Below are 23266 nucleotides of genomic sequence, written 5' to 3' on the forward strand. Positions count from 1 at the left end.
CTTTAATTTCAGGATTTTGTCCATAGACAGAATGGAGGGGTTGGGGAAGGCCTCCTACAGGGGACGGTCTCTGTACTTTGGTCTCTGACCTGGCCACTGGCTAGCAGTGTGGTCTTGGGAAGATAACAGCTTCGAACGTTCTCACTTATTCTAAGATGGGGCCACTGATCTTCACCACACAAATTTGTTATAAAGGTTACGGAAATAGGCAGTAAGGCATGAAGCACCTTACTGATATGCCCAATACCTATCCTTTCAACACAGAGTTCAAAATCTGCCAGTGCGCTTCCATGTAACCCATCAGTATCTTTGCCGTCCTATTTAGCCAAATCTAACCTGAGATTCTGTGCTTGTTTTTCTTTTTGATGAGTGATATTTTTTATTTGTTATCATTGTCTGTCTATAGATCTTTTCTCTCTTATCCATGTTTCTTTGATGGAAACAATTACAAAATGAGACCCAAAAAAGAACATTTTAATGGGGTTTTAAGTCAGGTAACCTATGCCATTTAGCTTGAGAGTAGCTTAAAATAACATATAGCTCTCAAATTAAAAGGGATTTTTTAAAAGATTTATTTTGGAGGGGGGAGGGGCAGGGAGGATGGAGAGAATCTCAAGCAGACATCCAGCTGAGCGTGAGCATGTCTCGTGCATTTATATAACCCCACATACGTCCATACTCACTGCCAAACCTGTCTGCCCTCTAGCAAGTTTCTGGCACATGGTAGACCTTCAACACATTTCTAGTGAATTGATTTTCAAACCAAATAATCACATAATCTGTTTGCATATAGCAAGGGCATAGAAGTTAAAATAAAGAGAACATTCTCGTACATACTGTTGTATCTTTCATAATTAAATGATAAATAATGTGAAAGGAAAAACAGGAAGGGAAAAAGACGTCCATGAATGGTAAACAAAGAGTCTTGCCAAGTTGAGATGGTGATAGAGCAGGGGTAGAGGAAGAACGCACACAGACAATGTAGGAATAAGAATGCTTATCACCCATTTTTTAGTTGTACTATGTTTCAAAGGAGAGATTTTGAAATATCTTTGGAATGTCTAGTGTTCTATCATGAGAAATCAAGGATATTATGGTGTATCAAAATACATGGTTGTGGATGCTATTGTTTTTATACTCATAAGGACTTCAGTATGTGCTTTCAAAACTCAACAGAGTTCCAAAAAATAGGTTTATTTCTTTTTTTTCCTTTTTTCTTCAAGAGCCATTATAGTTACAATACTACCATTTCTTTAATGACAAAGTCATACAAAATAATACAGTACACAGAATAAATCCCACTAGGTTACAACACAGAAATCATAAAAATATTTTATGGCAAAAATTAAATAATACAGAATGCCATGCATTCTGGAGAGTCACAAAATCATTCTTACTTTAATTGCATGTTAAAAATATCTAACAAATGCAGTGTCACTTATGTAACCTTTATGTTTGTGATTTTAAAATCCTTTTTTAAAGTAGAGAAAAAAATCCTTGTCCCATGAGGAACCTACTTTCTTTCCTAGTATTCTATAACACAAAATGTTTCTTTACAGAAAAAATAGAACAACCTGTTTCTAGCTGTTCTTTTTACTTTGCTCCAATACAAAAAAAGAGCTTAAGAAAATACACTCAAATTCATTATTTCAAAACCCATTGGAATTCATTGACTTCTATGGAATCTATTAGAATGCACACTGCATAAGGTCAAGGAGTCATCCCGTGCCTCACCTATATTGCTGGTGCCTAGAACAGCGCCTATAATCTATAGCAAGCGTTCAATATATATTCGTTGAATGACTTCATGAATGACTGGAAGTATACATTCAACTTTTTGTTTGGGTTGCTGTTGAAACACATGATTGAGGAGTCATCTGGCTTTAACAAACACAGAAGAGGTCTGAACTCATAATCCAACTTCAAAAAAGATGTCTAGATGTTAGGAAATGGTATTTAGTAAAGTAAACCATGTATGCACATTCACCTTTGTTAAGAAATACCATTAAATCAGTCTGCAACTTACATCATCCTTCTTCACTCTTGAGTACGTCTAAGTTCATCCTGAGATCTCAGCCCTGCCCTGACCCTGATCCAATTCTAATCTAAGCAGACAAGTTATCAAGCGAGTCAAGTTGTCCACCTACTTCTTAGCAGCATGTAGAAGTGGCATGCTTTCCTAAGCTAAGAATCCAGCTTACATCAGGGAACCTCTAAGCATCTGAGTACATATCAGATCAAAGCTTTCACTCCCACCCCACTTTGTCTGGTCTAGACAGGTCCTTGCCTCTTCATTCTTTCCTGGGCACTTGCTACTGACATCTGAGTGTACTTACATCCTGCAGCTTGACTGGAACGCATATTGTGTCTACCTCTTGCTGATGGTGTTGTCCAACATATAAGACTGGGCAACACAGACAGGGCCAGCATCATGGGTATGTGACCTTTGCAGTCTCATGGAACCATGCTCTTAGACAGGCCCCATGATTGGACCAACACTCTGTTGTCACCATCTTGAAATGCTTAATAATTTTTTATCAAAGGGCCTCACATTTCTGTTTTGCAGTGAGCCCTGCAATTTAAGTAGCTAGCCACAGACACTATGCAGCTGGCAAAACTAAACCTTGGAGCCTAAGAACACAGGATCAAGACCGGAACATTCCTTGAGTGTGTAAAGTTAAATAGGTCATTTTATGAACTTTCCTTAGCTGAAAAAGTGAGATAGTCCATGTTTCTCTCTACTCCACGGATATATAAAGTAAAGGACTTTGATGTCTTAGGAAGAAGAAAACGTATAAGCATCCGATATTTCTTAGTATATCCTCTGCTTTCAGGCCTCACTAAAATGGCAGTGGGAATAAAAGAATGATTTCACATTTCAGAAAAACATTAATGTACTAAAAATATTTCTTAAATGTAGCCCTTGTTCCTTCTCCTTTCTCCCCAACTTTGTTACCCTTCACCTCCAGCCAGGACCACTTGTTATTATGAATAAGATCCAGGAAGAAAAGTGAGATTAAAATTATGTGAGAAAGAATTTGGTCTGAAACTCACTATTCCTATCCTCAAAGTGGGGAAAAAATAAACTCGCAATTTAGATTAAAAACTCATGAACAAAAGTAGCTTCCAGCACAACTGAATTTATCTACATGAAAATGCTCTGTCTATACTACATCAATCTACCTATTCATATGGAATCCCTATGGGAGAAAACACCACATGACCTCAATACCTACCCCCTACCTGCTTCCAGGATAAACTATCAGCAAAAGTAAATAAATCATAAGACCTTAGTCCAGAATTGTTATACAGAAAAAATCTTTTTTTACACAAAAATGAAAATCCTATAAATGGGAAATTAGAAGTGGGGGGAAAAACACATCTTAAAGACCACAGTTGTATAGAACATTATGTTATTAACATATGAGAAATATGTAAATATTATGTGACAGAGATTTGGATCCCAGATAAGAGAGACTTCATTCATGAGGAATTGTCTTCACTCTATATATTCGGCTAAAAAATTCAAAAGCCAAAAAGTGAAAGGAAACAAAGAGATGAAATTGTTTTCTTCTGTAATCCAAAGAATTTTTAGCCACAGAATTACACAAAAATCCCTAATAAAAAATGTGCCAATTTGCAAGACAACCTAAATAATCAAGACTTAAAAGCTAATTCCTCTGGCACAGAAATTGATATACTAGTTACCATATGAACTTATTACCAAGAGACACTAAACATAAGCAACAGTCCCAAAATGGGAATCCAATTACACTGAAACAAATACACAAATTATTTTTTATTGTTATCTGCAATGTTTTGATAATTGGGGAAACCTGAAAGGGCCTAGAAGGACAACAAATTCCAAGCTAAAAGCCAATTAATACAATTCCACTTAATCCAGGACATACTCAATGGTGACTTGTGACAGGGATTCCATTGATAAAGATGGGCAAGAAACATTCTTGCCCTCAAAAACACTATAATTTACCTAGGATATATCACTGCTGTATTGCCTTTTCTCTTTCCTATTGGAACTCACAGATACATAATGGGGTAGGTAGAAGAGAGCACTGGACTGTTCTACCATTCAGCCACATCTCCAGCTGTAGCCCGACGTTCTCCCTCTTATATAAGATTTTACATAGTGTATCCTATTCTGTACTTCTGGATATACTGTGTTTATGGTAATTTCCCTCTTCCCCCTGGATATTTTCAAGGAGTATACATGTAGGTTCTTTCTTTTTTTCTGTGCAATTCCCATTCTCCTTAATCTATGTTGTTAGCCAGGACAGGCACCATTCTGAGGCTTGGTAACAGATTTCAAAAGATGTGGACCACCTGTCCACTGAATAAAGAGCTACAAAGACACAGTGTACCAAGAATACTGGTAAGAGTATCTCTTCCACTGTATTTTTATTAGCTCCAGTCTAGAACCTAGCTTTTTTCATTGTTATTTTCAAGTCACCTAGAAGAATTTTGGACGTTAAAGTACCACATAGATATAATTTTATCATTAGAATTATTTTAAAGTTATATTTATTATTGTGCCATAATAAGGTTGAACATTGTAAGAAACATTTATTAAGCAATACAAAAATTTTCATTTTCTTCTTACTGTCTTCTCAGAGGACTAAATTTCATCTTCAAAACCTTGAAATCTACGTAACTTGTAACAAAATTGAATTTCTTACTCAAAACAAAATATACACATACACACCAACTTTTATAGGTATATTGGACAGTTATCCCAGATTTTCACATGACTTGAACATATTTCATTCATAAGCAAGGTACTTCCAAACCATGAATAAATAATTCATTAATTCAAGAAAAGATTAGTAATTAAATGCATAGATTCTGGGGTCAGACTGTGTGTCAATCCCCTATCAGGCCCTAGCTAGGTGGCTTTAAATACTCATTTAATCTAACCTTCTGCGCCTCATTTTCCCATTTGTAAAATGAGGATAATAATAGTACTTACCTCATAGTGCTATGAGACTAAAGAAAACGACAACAACAACTCTGAGGCATGTAGGGGGAGTATATATGTATGTGTGCATAAATTAGTGCTAAGAACAGTACTTGTCAAAAACGGAATTATTATATAAACCTTGGAAATTATTATGAGTCTCACCATTATCCTCTAAAATGACAATGCAATTGACAGGTCCAAAACCATATTTATCAGGTAAGTTCTTACAGAACCTTTATGTGAGAAGAAAATTGCCCCAGTGTTTCTTATTTTCCCCACAATCTATATTGTTTTTAACTCTGGATAAAACTGAAGTGGAGACACAAAATGTATAAATGTAATATTATGGCTCTCTAGTAAAACTCTAGCTTTAAGAAGCTTCATTCGGTTCAGTTATTTTTAACTTCCTTTACGCCACAAACAGCCTTGGGAATCTAATGAAAGCTAGTGTGTGTGTGTGTGTGTAATGTATTAAATATAAATATATATACATATACATATTTACACACACACATTGTGCAAGAGGAGAGGGGTTGTATTCAGGAATTCATAGATCCCCTGTAACCATTCAACGATTCCTAGAGATTATGAATCCAAGTAGAGGACTCCTACTCTACTGAAAGAGAAGTAGGCTTTTGAGGTAGAAATAAAGGGTGTCAAACTAATAATAATTATGCACGCTTATCAGAAATTAAGCATCTAGAAACTATTCAGAACAGGTTACCTGTAAGAGTGATTAGTAGTATACAAAAGATTTAGCCATGACCATGAGCATGCAAATCCTCAACCTTCTACCTAACATGGTAGAGCACATCCAATTATGATCTATAAAGTGGGACAAAGCTAAACAAATCTATTGTGTTTATTATTTGAAGGTTCTAGGCTCCCAAATACCCATGTAGAGCCCCCACTTGAGGTGAGGTTTTCTTTTGTGATTCAGTCTCCCTAGAACTTTCCCCTAACACCTAGGAATAGGTGGAATCACTGTATGTCCTGGTTCACACACAAGACGCTGCTTAATTAATAGCATCCCATTTCATTCTCAGAAGTGTCTGGTTTGGACAATACATTATATAGCCAAGTCAAATCTAGAAGCAAGGAAAGGAACAAGGAAAAGAAGGTGTAGGGAAATAAATTGTTCTTCCTCGGTGCTAGAACAGAATTGGCTTAACATAACACTTCTAAGCTTTCCTTTCCCTGGGCTTCACCACGTTCCCATTGACATTTTAGGCACAAATGCTTCTGACTAGTAGGAAGATCACACAAGCCAGTGTGGGTGAAAGGAGCCCTCAGGCAAGTGGCTTCTAAGAAGATATCTGGGAATCGGCAATCAACACTTATCCAAATTGCATAAATACCACTATCCCCCAACGGGATGTTCTTAATTTCCTCCTCCTAAGGGCATAGTGGAGTGAGGAAAAGCCAGTACAGTAAGCCAAGTAACTTCATAAATATCTGTCTAACCCTGGTTAACTTCTTGAGCCTAAACTCCTATGAAACCTCTGGTTCATTAATGTCATTGTTGACAAAAGCTGCCCACTGTGTTCCCCTGGTTGAAAGAATAAATGATTTTAGAAACATGTACATAGAAACCCACTCCTTTTAAATCCCCCTAGAAAAAAGGACTCAAACAGAATATAAATCATGCTCTACAATGTACTCTTGCCAGCAAGTATTTCCAAATGGCAAAGAGCTCTGTTTGAAAGAATAATGTACCATGTAATATATAAATAATCTATATTAGTTTATATAATAAAATAAGATCTGAGAAGTCCAGCAGAGCTAGCACAAAAATGTTATTTACACAATTAATTGGCTCTCATTGCCATACATGCGTTTGAGGAGGCTCTTCCCCCTCTCTTTTTCAGAATCGTCACATTATGATTCCTCTCTCATATAAATAAAAAAGCAAAATACAATCACTCCCACCTAACACTCCAAGCTAGAGCCAGTGGGTGTTGACTAAGGTAAGACTGAGAGGCCAGGGTGCCAAATCTCATTTACAGCGCATTCCCTCCACATGCCTGTCAAAGGAGTAGGGTTAGTCTCTCAGCTGCAGCTTTGTGACATTCATAATTGCTTTTCCCTCCAATATCCCTTTTATCAGTAAGTGAGAATGGCAGTACATATCTCCTCCTGATGAGTTTTTCAAATGAAAAAGAAATGTCCAGTTACATTCATGTCTGAAAAGAGGAAACAGTTTTGGCTTTTTGCCCCCCTCAAATGTCTTTCTGAATTGAAATATCTTTAATATAGCACGCAAATAGCAACCTCCTAGAAAGGCATATTAAAAATTAAAATAAAAAAAATTCCCTCAGGAGGAGGCTTGTCTTGCAAGTCCCAAAGTAAACCTTTATTGTTAAAATCAATTGAATTTTTGAGACCTAACAATGTTATAAAAATTGTTGCCCTTTCAAGGAATATTCTTTTGATCTGCTAAGCAGTTTTCATTATAATTTCATCAAATTACTTTGTAGATAGGAAAATCTGGGCTCTTCAAAAGTGCTGTGTCTTTATCAGAAAAAAAAAAAAGACTCTTCAAACAGTTAAATGTAGAGTTTCTTCCTAAAACAGCTATTAGGTATTGGCACAAGTATAATTTTTTTCCTGCTAACATTTGAATATGCCTATATTATGCCTACATTGCTATATTCACTTATTTAAACCTGAGACAACCTGATGATGTGACTTTATTAATCCCATCTAATAGTTAAGAAAAAGAAAGGACAAATTATCTGGCAAGGTCATACAGATATTAATGACGTACCTCTTAATTGCCATGCTTTTTTGACCTCTTGGAAAGGAAAATTTGCATATTTTAAAGATACCTTTAACTACTGAAAAGAAACATCTGAGTTTAATGTATATGAAATGTGTTTTTTTAGGGTGTCATGCAATAGATTTGCTTATAAATAATTGAAAAAAATCTAAAACACAGGTAACAAGTATGAAAATTAGGTTAAGCTAAGGGCATGGGTAATCATGGAACAAGACAACTAGGTCCTAAATAATGGCTGCAATATTTGGAGCAAAAAAGATAAACTTTCCATGTTGCCAATGTCATGTCATATATCCCCAGAGCACCACATTTACGGTGGTTTCCAGCTTTAAAAGGGATACAAGGGAAGCATACCAAAGTGCAGCCAGCCTAAGTTAGTGGTGAGGAATGTGGGCTCAGGAATCTGATTCCTGGGTTCAAACCCAAACTCTTCTACTAACTACCATGACTTTTAACAAGTTACTTCCCCTCTGCCACTGCCCCTGTTCTGTCACCTGGTTAATGATAATAATAATAATAATAATAATAATAATAATAATAATAATAATAGCAACAACAGCAACAGCAGCAGATTTTACCAGGGCTGTTGGGAGGATTTAATTAGATCAAACATTAGTAAGGTACAAGATAAGTACTCAATGAATATTAACTATTAAAATATTTTTTAAAGTGTGGAATAATGATAAGACTTGAAATAATCATCAAGCAAAGAACAGATGAGCACAATTTGAAGGAGAGGGGCTCAATTTCCATGGCCTACAGAGTCACAGCTGTTGAAGTCACCGAATTAAAGTAAAATAAATTCTGGTTCAAAAGGGAAAGAACTTTGTGAAAATTAGAGGTTCCCAAAGACAGAATTGGCTTTTCAGAATTAGACATTTACTCAGTTTGTATGGGAGACTCAAGGCATCTTACTAGAGATATCCTTTAAGCTTCCTTCAAAACTTGAAATTCTATAAAAACAAAACTGACCTTCAAAAAATCACTGGAAGCAACTGCTCCTCCTACTGCGAAAGGCTGCTTAGGCAGAGAGACCAATCAACAATCTCTAATCATTTCATCCTTGAAGCCTAAAATTTTCTAAAATTTCTAGCCTATATTGAATTCTTGAAAATAAAATATGTTTATACCAGGAAAATATGCAGTCTAAAATACTCTCTAGCTCTTTCAACTGACGTTTTAATTCCAAACTAATTAGCAATGCTGGGAGACTAAAGATCATATATTATATTGTTCCACTATACCTCATTATACTACTTAGCACACTGATAGAGTAAATGGCCAGAAAATACTGATTTCCTGTCCCCTACCTAAAGCACACTCTTTAACAGAAATCTCAATATAAATCCAAGAACCTTATTTTGAATAACTGCATTTTATTTACTCATATAACCAAAAGCTAAAGAATGAAATTATCAAGGTATTTCATATAACAAAGATATTTCTAAGTTCTCAACATTGGCACAAATGATAATAATTTCAATAGATTTACTTAAATATTTTATTTATTTATTCGACAGAGATAGAGACAGCCAGCGAGAGAGGGAACACAAGCAGGGGGAGTGGGAGAGAAAGAAGCAGGCTCATAGCAGAAGAGCCTGATGTGGGGCTCGATCCCATAACGCCGGGATCACGCCCTGAGCCGAAGGCAGACGCTTAACCGCTGTGCCACCGAGGCGCCCCTAATAATTTCAATAGATTTACTTAGATCCTTTAGTAATAAATTTTTTTTGAGAAATGTTCCATTTTGAAAAAGCTGTAAAATTTACCACCAGTAAATTTTCCCACACCAGAAGCATAATCTATGTGGCTTTATTCAAAATTTAACTTCACAGGGTTACAAAGCTTTAGTTATAAGATGGGAAAGTTCTGAGGATCTAATGTACAGCATGATGACTATAGTTAATAATACCATACTGTATACTTGAGATTTCCTAAGAGAGTAGATCTTAAGCCTTCTCACTGGGGTGGGGGAGGGGAAGGTAAGTGTAAAGTCTTAGATGTGTTAATTCACTTGGTTGGGATAATCATTTCACAACATATATGTATATCATCACAGTATATACTTAAAATATATTACTTTGCAATATATAATATATAATTTTATCAATTATACATCAATAAAAATTTAATTCCATAAAAATGTGTACTATAGAATCCTTATAGAATTACATATTTGTTGTATGACACTGATTTCAGTATTAGAATGGTTGTTTTCTACTAATAGTTTGTGACAATTAAGTTAGTATAAGAAATTGTTACATATAATTCACTCTGCAGATGCCTTTTGTTATTTCTTTGCATAAATTAAAGTCACTTTCTGTTTATAACCCTTGTTTTACAAAAGTAAATTCAAATTTTAAATATGCCTCCTTTTATGTCCAAAAAATAAAGAAAGAACTCTCAATACAAGCTTCTTTAAACTTAAGAAATCTGTTTGAACTCCTGAACCTTTTTTAAAAATTTGACTCTATTTTGAATTACAAAGAAACAGATATTTTCAGTTTTAACTGAGTACAACATAATGCTCAAAGAATGCATAACTAATTATACTAACAAATGACTGCATTTTTCTCTCATTTGTTACAGATAGATGAGAGAGACCACAATCCCAGATAAATCAAGATATTAACCTTTAAAAAAAAAAAATCTTAACACCAAGTTCTCAGTACAGAGCTCTCCAAAACACCAAAACCTAGTAGTAAAAAAATATGAGTTTTTGGGTCACAATGGCTGAATTTGAATCCAGGATCCATCAGTTAGGTAAACTACCAAATTACTTAATCTTCCTAAACTTCAGTTTTCTGACCTGTAAACAGGGTTTAACAATATTATTTTATCCTTGTAAAACTGTGATCCCTGAAGACATAAAACATCTAAATCATTCTGAATTTATCTTTGGTATATAGTAAACATTATGTAATTATTTTAAATTACAGTTAACATTACTAGCATCTGTTTACCCATAGTTCATTTTATGATAATAGCCCTGACAGGCAAACAAGCCATTTAAATAACAGAGTGTAAACCAAACTTTCTGTACTGAGAACTTTCTTGGTGTCCTAATGTTCCTTAAAACATATTATCCCCACAAAGGAATAGAACCCAGAGCTTCATCAGACCATGGCCCTCTTCTTCGTGTGGCAGGAATAACTAACCGGAAATCAGGATAATAATGTGTGGCTGTGTTTCTGATGCTCTATAACTATATGTTCTGGAACCCAGTACAGAACAAATTGAGCCAGGACATATATGAGAGACCCATATAATACTGCTGTCTAAACCAGTGGTCTCCAAAATCAGAGGAGAAAAAAAAAAACATTTTAAACACGCACCCCGAAATAAATACATAGTTTATGTATATGACCTACTGTAGTGACAAAGTACATTAGAAAACATTCTGAGGAAGGAATTAACAGCAGATCTGAACCTTTCTCCAAACACTGTCTCCCTGGAAACATTTTGGGCTATGATAAGTGGGGAATGCCAGCTGTGTTTCCAGGCAACATTGTTTATTATAGGTGGAATGCATCCAGACCAGGAGGGCTATGAGTGCACTATAAAATTGTTCAGGACTCAGACCTCAGTTTCCTGTGTGCGGTGTGTTCTCACAACTGAGGAGATCCCTTGAGGAGATCGGGGCTGCTACCAAGATACTGGTTCCTGTGGACCATGAGCCTTATGCAAGGCAAGGTAGTCCATGCCTACCTGTATGGTTTATTCATTTTGAAACTGAGTTGGTATACGGGAGGCAAGGGAGAGGAGATGGGAAATAATTCCTAACCAACCAGAGGGATCTCCACAGAAGAAGGACCTGACATTATCCTAATTGACTTCCTGTTTCCTGTCCTCTATTATTCTATGCAATCAAGTGAACCTGATATCAGACGATGGCCTATTGTGTCATATTATGTGAGTCTCAAGACAAAACCACACTCTACTCTGGTGATCATGGAGATACATGCATATAAATGTACATTATTTCCTTCCTCTAAGCTAATGGATTACTTTAAGCACTATACATTTGAGTAAACTGCTTGGGTTAAAACACTTTTCAGAATATTGGGGGTATATTCTTTGTAACAGGCTTAGGATACTTTCTTTTTTTCTGTTGTGATCTTCTGATGTTTTTGAGAGATCTTTCTCTTTGGTCATTGTAAACCTTTGGCTTTCTCTACAACTATTATTGCAACTAGGCCTCATTATTTTGTTTGTATTTCTATTTATTTATTTTAATTAAGTTTTGTATTTTAATGCCAGTATACTTAACATTAGTTAACATTCCAGTATAGAAACATAACAGTTTTAAAAGCCAGGAAATACCAGCTCACATTGTGCCCATCCCCATCACCCCTCGCAGGGGCAGGGCGACTCTACCCAAAGAGGGCTGCCTGAGTATCAGCGCGGCAGGCCCCTCCACCAGAACGCAGGCTAAAAAATCAAGAAGCCCACATCCCTAAGGTCCCTATAAAGCAAGTGCACACTGCCTGGGTCCTGGTCAATAATTTGGGCTCTGGGCATCCCTGCAACCTCTCCTCACCAGAATGACGAGGAGGAGAAATCTCCCCCAGCAAAGAAAAGGTAATGAGACTGTGGCCTCTGCCACAGAACTGATGGATATGGACATAACCAAATTGTCAGAAATGGAGTTCAGAGTAACAATGGTCAAGATGATGTGTAGACTTGGAAAAAATATTAATGAAAATATTAATGAAAATATAGAATCTCTAAGGGCAGAAATGAAAGTGAATCTGGCAGAAATTAAAAATACTATGAATCAAACGCAGTCTAAACTAGACGCTCTGACGGCCAGGGTAAATGAGGCAGAAGAACGAATTAGTGAATTGGAGGATGGGATGGTAAAAGAGAAAGTTAAAACAGAAACATGGCACAAAAAAATCCAATCTCAAAAATGTAGATTAAGGGGGATTACCGACTCAATGAAACATTCCAATGTCAGAATCATCGGCATCCCTGAGGGGGTGAAGAAAGAGAGGTCTAGAAGAGATATTTCAATAAATTGTAGCTGAAAATTTCCCTAATCTGGCAAATGAAACAAGCATTCATGTCCAAGAGGCAGAGAGGACACCTCCCAAGGTCAATCACAACAGACCTACACCACATCACATCATAGTGCATTTCGCAAATATTAGATCCAAGGATACAGTATTGAAAGTGGCCAGAGGGAAGAAAATCCTTATGTACAGAGGTAAAAATATCAGAATAATGTCAGACCTGTCTACAGAGACCTGGCAGGATAGGAAGTGTTGGCAGCATATTTTCACAGCTCTATCCAAGAAGAACATGAAGCCAAGGATCCTTTATCCAGCAAGGCTGTCATTTACAATTGATGGAGAGATAAGGACCTTCCAGGATTGGCAGAAACTGACCAAATTCGTAACCACCAAACCAGCCCTACAGGAGATATTAAGGGGGATTCTGTGAAAGTAAAAAGGCCCCAAGAGTGATACAGAACAGAAATTTACAATCTATAGAAACAAAGACTTCACATGGAAACATGACATCATTAAAATGATATCTCTCAATAATCACTCTCAATGTGAATGGCGTAAATGCTCCCATTAAATGCCACAGGGATGCAGATTGGATAAAAAGACATAACCCATCCATTTGCTGTATACAAGAGACTCATCTTGAACCTAAAGATACATCCAGACTGAAAGTGAATGTATGGAAAACCATTTTTCATGCCAATGGACCTCAAAAGAAAGCTGGGGTAGCAATTCTCATATCAGAGAGATTAGATTTTAAACTAAAGACTGTAGTTAGAGATACGGAAGGAGACGATATTATTCTTAAAGGATGTATCCAACAAGTGGATATGACAATTATAAATATCTATGCCCCCAACAGGGTAGCAGCAAGATACACAAGCCAACTCTTAACCAGAATAAAGAGACATATAGATAATTTACGTTAATAGTAGGGGACCTCAACACTCCACTCTCAGCAATAGACAGATCACCTAAGCAGAAAATCAAGAAAGAAACAAGAGCTTTGAATGACATACTGACCAGATGGACCTCATAGATATATACAGAACACTACACTCCAGAACAACAGAAACTCGTTCTTTTTGAATGCACATGGAACTTTCTCGAGAATAGACCATATACTGGGTCACAAAACATATCTCAACCGATACCAAAATACTGAGATTATTCCCTGCATATTCTCAGACCACAATGGGTTGAAATTGGAACTCAATCACAAGGAAAAATTTGGAAGAAACTCAAACACTTGGAACCTAAGAACCATCCTGCTCAAGAATGACTGGGTAAACCAGGAAATTAAAAATCAGATTAAGCAATTTTTGAAGACCAACAAGAATGAAAACACATTGGTCCAAAACCTATGGGATACTGCAAATTTGGTCCTAAGGGGAAAATACATAGCCATCCAAGCCTCTCAAAAGAATAGAAAAATCTAAAATGGAGTTTTTATATTCTCACCTTAAGAAGCTGGAGCTGGAACAGAAGAACAGGCCTAACCCACGCACGAGAAGGCAGTTGATCTAGATTAGAGCAGAGATCAATGAATTAGAAACCAGGAGCACAGTAGAGCAGATGAAGAGAACTAGAGGCTGGTTCTTTGAAAGAATAAATGAGATTGATAAGCCACTGGCCAGACTGATTCAAAAGAAGAGGGAAAGAAAATACAGCATCCTTTCCTGACTAAAACCATTCAGAGTGTAGGAATAGATGGTACATTTCTCAAGATCATAAAAACCATTTATGAAAAACCTACAGCAAATATTATTCTCAACAGGGAAAAGCTGGAAGCCATTGTTAAGATCAGCAACAAGACAAGGATGCCCACTCTCGCCACTATTATTCAACATAGTACTAGAAGTCCTTGCAACAGCAATCAGAAAACAAAAAGGGATAAAAGGTATCCAAATCGGCAAAGAAGTCAAACTGTCTCTCTTCACAGATGACATGATACTCTATATGGAAAACCCAAAAGAATCCACTCCCAAACTATTAGAAGTTAAAAAGCAATTCAGTAATGTGGCAGGATACAAAATCAATGATCAGAAATCAGTTGCATTTCTATACACGAATAATGAGACTGAAGAAAGAGAAATTGGGGAATCCATCCCATTTATAATAGCACCAAAAATCATATGTTACCTTGGAATTCACTTAACCAGAGACATAAAGGATCTACATTCTAGAAACTATAAATCACTCTTGAAAGACATTGAAGAAGACACAAAAAGATGGAAAAATATTCCATGCTCATGGATCAGAAGAATTAACATAGTTAAAATGTCCACGCTACCCAGGGCAATCTACACTTTCAATGCTATCCCGATCAAAATACCGATGACATTTTTCAAGGAACGGGAACAAATATTCCTTAAATTTCTATGGAACCAGAAGGCCCCGAATCGCCAAGGAACTGATGAAAAGGAAAAACAAAGCTGGGGGCAACACAATGCCGGATTTCGAGCTGTACTACAAAGCTGTGATCACAAAGAGCATGGTACTGGCACAAAAATAGACACATAGACCAATGGAACAGAATATAAAACCCAGAAATGGACCCTTGTCTCTTTGGGCAACTAATCTTTGACAAAGCAGGAAAAAACATCTAGTGGAAAAAAGACAAGTCTCTTCAATAAATCGTGCTGGGAACATTGGACAGCTACATGCAAAAGAATGAAACTTGAGCACTCTCTCACACCATACACAAAGATAAACTCCAAATGGATGAAAGTCCTCGATGTGAGACAGGAATCCATCAAAATCCTAGAGGAGAACATAGGCAGCACCCTCTACGACATCAGCCAAAGCAAACTTTTTAATGACACATCACCAAAGGCAAGAGAAACAAAAGATAAAATGAACATGTGGGACTACATCAAGATAAAAATCTTCTGCACAGCCAAGGAAACAATCAAAAAAACTAAGAGGCAGCCCACGGAATGGGAGAATATATTTGCAAATGATGCTACAGATAAAAGACTGGTATCCAAGATCTACAAAGAATTTCTCAAACTCAATACACGAGAAACAAATAAACAAATCATAAAATGGGCAGAAGATATGAACAGACACTTTTCCAATGAGGACATACAAATGGCCAACAGACACATGAAAAAATGTTCAAAATCATTAGCCATCAGGGAAATTCAAATCAAAACCACACTGAGATACCACCTTACGCCAGTTAGAATGGCAAAAATCAACAAGGCAGGAAACAGCAATTGCTGGAGAGGATGTGGAGAAAGGGGATCCCTCCGACATTGTTGGTGGGAATGCAAGTTGTTACAGCCACTCTGGAAAACAGTGTGGAGGTCCCTTAAAAAGTTAAAAATTGAGCTACCTATGACCAAGCCATTGCACTACTGGGTGTTTACCCCAAAGATACAGACGTAGTGAAGAGAAGGGCTATATGCACCCCAATGTTCATAACAGCATTGTCCACAATAGCTAAATCGTGGAAGGAACCGAGATGCCATTCAACAGATGACTGGATTAAGAAGTTGTGGTCCATATATACAATGGAATATTACTCAGCTATCAGAAAGAACGAGTTCTCAACATTTGCTGCAACATGGACGGCACTGGAGGAGATAATGCTAAGAGAAGTATGTCAAGCAGAGAAAGACAATTATTATATGATTTCTCTCATCTATGGAGCATAAGAACTAGGAAGATCGGTAGGGGAAGAAAGGATAAAGAGGGGGGGTAATCAGAAGGGGGAATGAAGCATGAGAGACTATGGACTCTGGGAAACAAACTGAGGACTTCAGAGGGGAGGGGGTTGGGGGAATGGGAGACTGGTGATGGGTAGTAAGGAGGGCACGTATTGCATGGTGCACTGGGTGTTATAGGCAACTAATGAATCATCGAGGTTTGCATCAGAAACCAGGGATGTACTGTATGATAACTAACATAATATAATAAAAAAACATTAAAAAAAAAAGCTTAAAGGGGTAAAACAACAACCCAACTTGAATAAACTCAAACAGCTGAGAGATATTTTTCCTCTAATTAAAAATTTAGTGTTTTTTGCCCACCAGTATTGCCAGAAACAAGTGACAATTAATTCAGATGTAAAAATCTTCATGCAAACTAATTTTGAAATCTTGAAAAATATTTTCAACTTCAAAAGTATTTCACACCAAAAACAAATGACTTATTTAAAATAAATCCAAACTTCTTTATGTAAAAAAAAAAAAAAAGACGAGAAAAAGGACCCAAATTAATAAAATTATGAATGAAAGGGGAGAGATCACAACCAATACCAATGAAAGAGGAAGTATCATTGGAAATTTTCACCAACAACTTTATGTCAATAAATTAAACAACTGGAAGAAATGGATGCCTTCCTGGAAACCTATAAACTACCAAAACTGAAACTGGAAGAAATTGATGATTTAAACAGACCAATTAATTATGAAGATATTGAAGCAGTGATCAAAAACATCCCCAAAAACAAGAGTCCAGGGCCTGACGGATTCCTGTGGGAATTCTACCAAACGTTCAAAAAAGAAATATTACCTATTCTCCTGAAGCTGTTTCAAAAAATAGAAACAGAAGGAAAACTACCAAACTCATTCTATGAGGCCAGTATTACCGTGATCCCCAAACCAGGCAAAGACCTCATCAAAAAGGAGAATTACAGACTGATACCCCTGATGAATGTGGACGCCAAAATTCTCAACAAGATCCTAGCTAATAGGATCCAACAGTACATTAAAAGGATTATCCATCATGACCAAGTGGGATTCATCCGTGGGATGCAAGGGTGGTTCAACATTCGCAAATCTATCAGTGTGATAGATCATATCAACAAAAAAAGAGTCAAGAACCATACGATCCTCTCAATTGATGCAGAAAAAGCATTTGACAAAATACAGCATCCTTTCCTGATTAAAACCCTTTAGAGTGTAGGGATAGAGGGTACAATCCTCAATTTCATAAAAACCAACTATGAAAAGCCTACAGCGAATATCATTCTCAATGGGGAAAAGCTGGAAGCCTTTCCTTAAGATCAGGAACACGACAAGGATGTCCACTCTCAACATTATTATTCAACATAGCACTAGAAGTCCTTACAACAGCAATCAGACAACAAAAAGGGATAAAAGGTATCAAAATCAGCAAAGAAGAAGTCAAACTGTCTCTCTTCGCAGATGACTTGATACTCTATATGGAAAACCCAAAAGAATCCACTCCCAAACTACTAGAAGTTATAGAGGAATTCAGTAATGTGGCAGGATACAAAATCAACGCTCAGAAATCAGTTGCATTTCTATACACGAACAATGAGACTGAAGAAAGAGAAAGTAGGGAATCCATCCCACTTACAATAGCACCAAAAATCATACATTACCTTGGAATTCACTTAATCAGAGACGTAAAGTATCTATATTCTAGAAACTACAAATCACTCTTGAAAGACATTGAAGAAGACACAAAAAGATGGAAAAATATTCCATGCTCATGCATCAGAAGAATAAACATAGTTAAAATGTCTATGCTACCCAGAGCAATCTACACTTTCAATGCTATCCTGATCAAAATACCAATGACATTTTTCAAAGAACTGGAACAAATAGCCCTTAACTTTGTGTGGAACCAGAAAAGTTCCCCGAACCGTCAAGGAATTGTTGAAAAGGAAAAGCAAAGCTGGGGGCATCATGTTGCCAGATTTCAAGCTATACTACAAAGCTGTGATCACAAAGACAGCATGGTACTGGCACAAAAACAGACACATAAACCAATTGAACAGAGTAGAGAACCCAGAAATGGACCCTCAGCTCTTTGGGCAACTAATCTTTGACAAAGCAGGAAAAAACATCCAGTGGAAAAAAGACAGTCTCTTCCATAAATGGTGCTGTGAAAATTGGACAGCTACATGCAAAAGAATGAAACTTGACCACTCTCTCACACCATACACACAGATAAACTCCAAATGGATAAAAGACCTCGATGTGAGACAGGATTCCATCAAAATCATAGAGGAGAATTAGGCCGCAACCTCTTTGACATCGGCCACAGCAATTTTTTTCATGACACATCTCCAAAGGCAAGAGAAACAAAAGAAAAAATGCACTTGTGGGACTTCATCAAGATAAAATTTTCTGCACAGCCAAGGAAACAGTCAAAAAAACTAAGAGGCAGCCCACAGAATGGGAGAAGATATTTGCAAATGACACTACAGATAAAAGATTAGTATCCAAGATCTACAAAGAACTTCTCAAACTCAATACACAAGAAACAAATAATCAAATCAAAAAATGGGCAGAAGATATGAACAGACTCTTTTCCAATGAAGACATACAAAGGGCCATATGCACCCCAATGATCATAGCAGCATTGTCCACAATAGCCGAAGCGTGGAAGGAGCCGAGATGCCCTTCAACAGATGACTGGATTAAGAAGTTGTGGTCCATATACAATGCAATATTACTCAGCTATCAGAAAGAACGAATTCTCAACATTTGCTGCAACATGGACGGCACTGGAGGAGATAATGCTAAGTGAAATAAGTCAAGCAGAGAAAGACAATTATCATATGATTTCTCTCATCTATGGAACATAAGAACTAGGAAGATCAGTATGGGAAGACAGGGATAAAGAAGGGGGGGTAATCAGAAGGGGGAATGAAGCATGAGAGACTATGGACTATGAGAAACAAACTGAGGGCCTCAGAGGGGAGGGGGGTGGGGAAATGGGATAGACCGGTGATGGGTAGTAAGGAGGGCACGTATTGCATGGTTCACTGGGTGTTATACGCAACTAATGAATCATCGAACTTTACATAGGAAACCGGGGATGTACTGTATGGTGACTAACATAATATAATAAAAAAAAAACATTAAAAAAAAAGAAGAAAAAAACAAATGGCTAACAGACATATGAAAAAATGTTCAAAATCATTAGCCATCAAGGAGATTCAAATCAAAACCACATTGAGATACCACCTTATGCCAGTTAGAATGGCAAAAATGGACAAGGCACGAAACAACAAATGCTGGAGAGTATGTGGAGAAAGGGGATCCCTCTTACACTATTGGTGGAAATGCAAGTTGGTACAGCCACTTTGGAAAACAGTGTGGAGGTCCCTTAAAAAGTTAAAAATTGAGCTACCCTATGATCCAGCAATTGCACTACTGGGTATTTACCCCAAAGATATGGATATAGTGAAGAGAGGGCCATATGCACTCCAATGTTCATAGCAGCATTGTCCACAATAGCTTAATTGTGGAAGGAGCCAAGATTCCCTTCAACAGATGACTGGATTAAGAAGATGTGATCCATATATAGAATGGAATATTACTCAGCCATCAAAAAGAATGATTTCACAACATTTGCAGCAACATGGATGGGACTGGAGGAGATTATGCTAAGTGAAATAGGTCAAGCAGGGAAAGACAATTATCCTATGGTTTCACTCACTTATGGAACATAAGAAATAGCGGAAAGATCGGTAGGAGAAGGAAGGGAAGAATGAAGGTGGGGTAAACAGAAGGGGGAACGAACCATGAGAGACTATGGACTCTGGGAAACAAACAGAGGACTTCAGAGGGGAAGGGGGTGGGGGATTGGGATAGGCCAGTGATGGGTATTAAGGAAGGCACATATTGCATGGTGCACTGGGTGTTATACGCAAGTAATGAATCATGGAACATTATATCAAAAACTAGGGATGTACCCTATGGTGATAATATAACATAATACAAAATTATTATTAAAAAAAAAAAAGAGCAGAAGGAGAGGGACAAGCCGACTCCGCACTGAGCTCGGAGCCTGAAACAGGGCTCAATCTCACAACTATAAGATTATGACCTGCACTGAAACTAGGAGTTGTACATTTAACCAACTGAGTCACCCAGGCACCCCAGAAATTGACTACCTGTGATATAATTTCATTCAACTCTGCATCTTAGTAAGGACCAAAAAACATAATGCTGTTTCTCAGCTGCCAGACCAAATCTTCATGAACTTTGTGATTATAGCTGTTGTTACAGTAGAATCAAATTTGTCTTCCCTGATGAGCTTTTCCAAGTAAATTTTAAAAGCCGTGGTTAAAAAAGAAAAAAAAAGGAAAGAAACATAACAGTTTCAGGTGTACAATATAGTGATTCAACAATTCTTCATTAGTCAGATTCCGTGAATCCCAATATTTATAGCATCATTACCAACAATAGCGAAACTATGGAAAGAGCCCAAGTATCTATAGACTGATGAATGGCTAAAGAGGATGTGTTATTTTTATATACAATGGAATACTACTCAGCCATCAAAAAAAGAAATCTTGCCATTTGCAACAATGTGGATGGAACTAGAATGCATTATGCTAAGCGAAATAAGTCAGCCAGAGAAAGACAATTATCATATGATTTCACTCATATGTGAAATTTAAGAAACAAAACATGAACATGGGAAGGTAAAAAAGAGAGGGAGAAAGGAAGCAAACCAAAAGAGACTCTTAACTATAGAGAACAAACTAACGGTTGATGGAAGGAGTGGCCAGGGAATGGGCTAGATGGGTGATGGGTATTGAGGGCACTTGTGATGAGCACTGGGTGTTGTATGTAAGTGATGAATCACTAAATTCTAAACCTGAAGCCAATTTTACCATATATGTTAACTAGAATTTAAATACAAACTTGAAATAAAAAAACAGTGCTCATCATGATAAATGTACTTTTTAATCTCCATCACTTATTTTACCCATCCCCCTACCCACTTTCCCTCTGGTAACCATCAGTTTGTTCTCTAAGAATCTGTTAAGAGTTGTTCTCTTAACAGTCTGTTTCTTGGGGTGCCTGTGTGACTCAGTCAGTTAAGCAGCTGCCTTCAGCTCAGGTCATGATTCCAGGGTCCTGGGATCAAGCCCCAAGTCGGGCTCCCTGCTTAGCAGGGAGCCTGCTTCTCCCTCTCCCTCTGCCTGCTGCTCCCTGGCTTGTGCTCTCGCTCTCTCTCTCCCTCTGTCAAATAAATAAATAAAATCTTTTTTATTTTAAAGAGTCTGTTTCTTGATTTGTGCCTTTTTTTCTTTGCTCGTTTGGTTTCTTAAATTCCACATATGAGCGAGATCATATGGTATTTGTCGTTCTCTTACAGACTTATTTCACTTAGCATTATACTAAGTCCATCCATACTGTTGTAAATGGCAAGATTTAATTCTTTTTTTATAGCTGAATAATATTTCATTGTATATACCTACTACATGTTCTTTATCCATTCATCAATTGATAGACACTTGGGCTGCTTCCATAGTTGGGCTATTGTAAATAATGCTGCTTATTAACATAGGGGTGCATGTATCTTTGAATTAGTGTTTTTGTATTCTTTGTGTAAATACCCAATAATGTGACTGCAGGATCACAGGGTGGTTTTATTTTTAACTTCTGGAGGAAACTCCATACTGTTTCCCACAGTGGCTGCACCAATTTGCATTCCCCCCAACAGTGCGAGGGGGGTTTCTATATCTCCACATTCCTGCCACCACTAGTTGCTTGTGTTTTTGTTTTAGCCATTCTGACAGGTGTGAGGTGATATCTCACTGTGGTTTTGATTCGTATTTCCCTGACGATGTGTGATGTTGTACATCTTTTCATGTGTCTGTTGGCCATCTGGGTATCCTCTTTAGAGAAATGTCTGTTGATGTCTTCTGCTGATTTTTTAAAGATTTATTTAGTTTTTAGAGAGAGTGTGCACATGAATGGGGGGGAGGGGAGGAGGGAGAGGGAGAGATAGAATCTCAAGCAGACTCCCTGCTGAACGTGGAGTCTGATGCGGGTCTTGATCTCACAACCCTGACATCATGACCTGAGCCAAAACTAATAGTTGGATGCTTAACTGACTGTGCCACTCAGGCAATCTGTTCATGTTTTCTACACATTTTTTAATTGGATTATTTGGTTTGGGTTTTGAGTTATATCAGTTCTTTATATATTTTGGATACTAAACCTTTATCAGGTATATCATTTGCAAGTATCTTCTCCCATTCAGTAGGTTGCCTTTTACTCTTGTTAATTGTTTCCTTCACTGTGCAGAAGCTTTCTGTTTTGATGGAGTCCCAATAGTTTATTTTGCTTTTACTTCCCTTCCCTCAGGAGACATATCTAGAAAAATGTTGCTATGGGCTTCTAGGCCTTTTTAAACTAAAAACCGATAACTCTGTTGTTACAAATTCTGCAGCAGCAACACATAAGGAATTCCTAAAAATACAAACACTAAAATACCTTCTTGAAGTCTGCACTTCTTATTAACTTTCTCTTAGACATTATCAGGATATAACTATAGAGGGGCTTCTGGCTGGCTGTCAGTTTACCATCCAACTCTTGATTTTGGCTCAGGTCATGATCTCAGGATTGTGAGATCATGCTCAGCGTCAGACTCTACACTGGGCATGGAGCCTGCTTAAGATTCTCTCTCTCTCTCTCCCTCTGCCACTCCCCCTATCTCCCTCTACTTCTCTCTCTTAAAAAAAAAAAAAGATATAACTATAGAGGATTTTAAAGA

The 23266-nt window shown here is 37.2% G+C and overlaps 1 protein-coding gene across 9 annotated transcripts in view; it reads right to left on the bottom strand.

Moving 5' to 3' along the window:
* LOC113269421 (NADPH oxidase 4) overlaps positions 1-23266 on the bottom strand; it is a 173201-nt gene that overhangs the window by 106226 nt on the left and 43709 nt on the right. The gene's annotated exons all lie outside the window — the stretch shown is intronic.

This window comes from Ursus arctos, unplaced genomic scaffold (assembly GCF_023065955.2).
Source record: "Ursus arctos isolate Adak ecotype North America unplaced genomic scaffold, UrsArc2.0 scaffold_19, whole genome shotgun sequence".
Lineage (NCBI taxonomy): Eukaryota > Metazoa > Chordata > Mammalia > Carnivora > Ursidae > Ursus > Ursus arctos.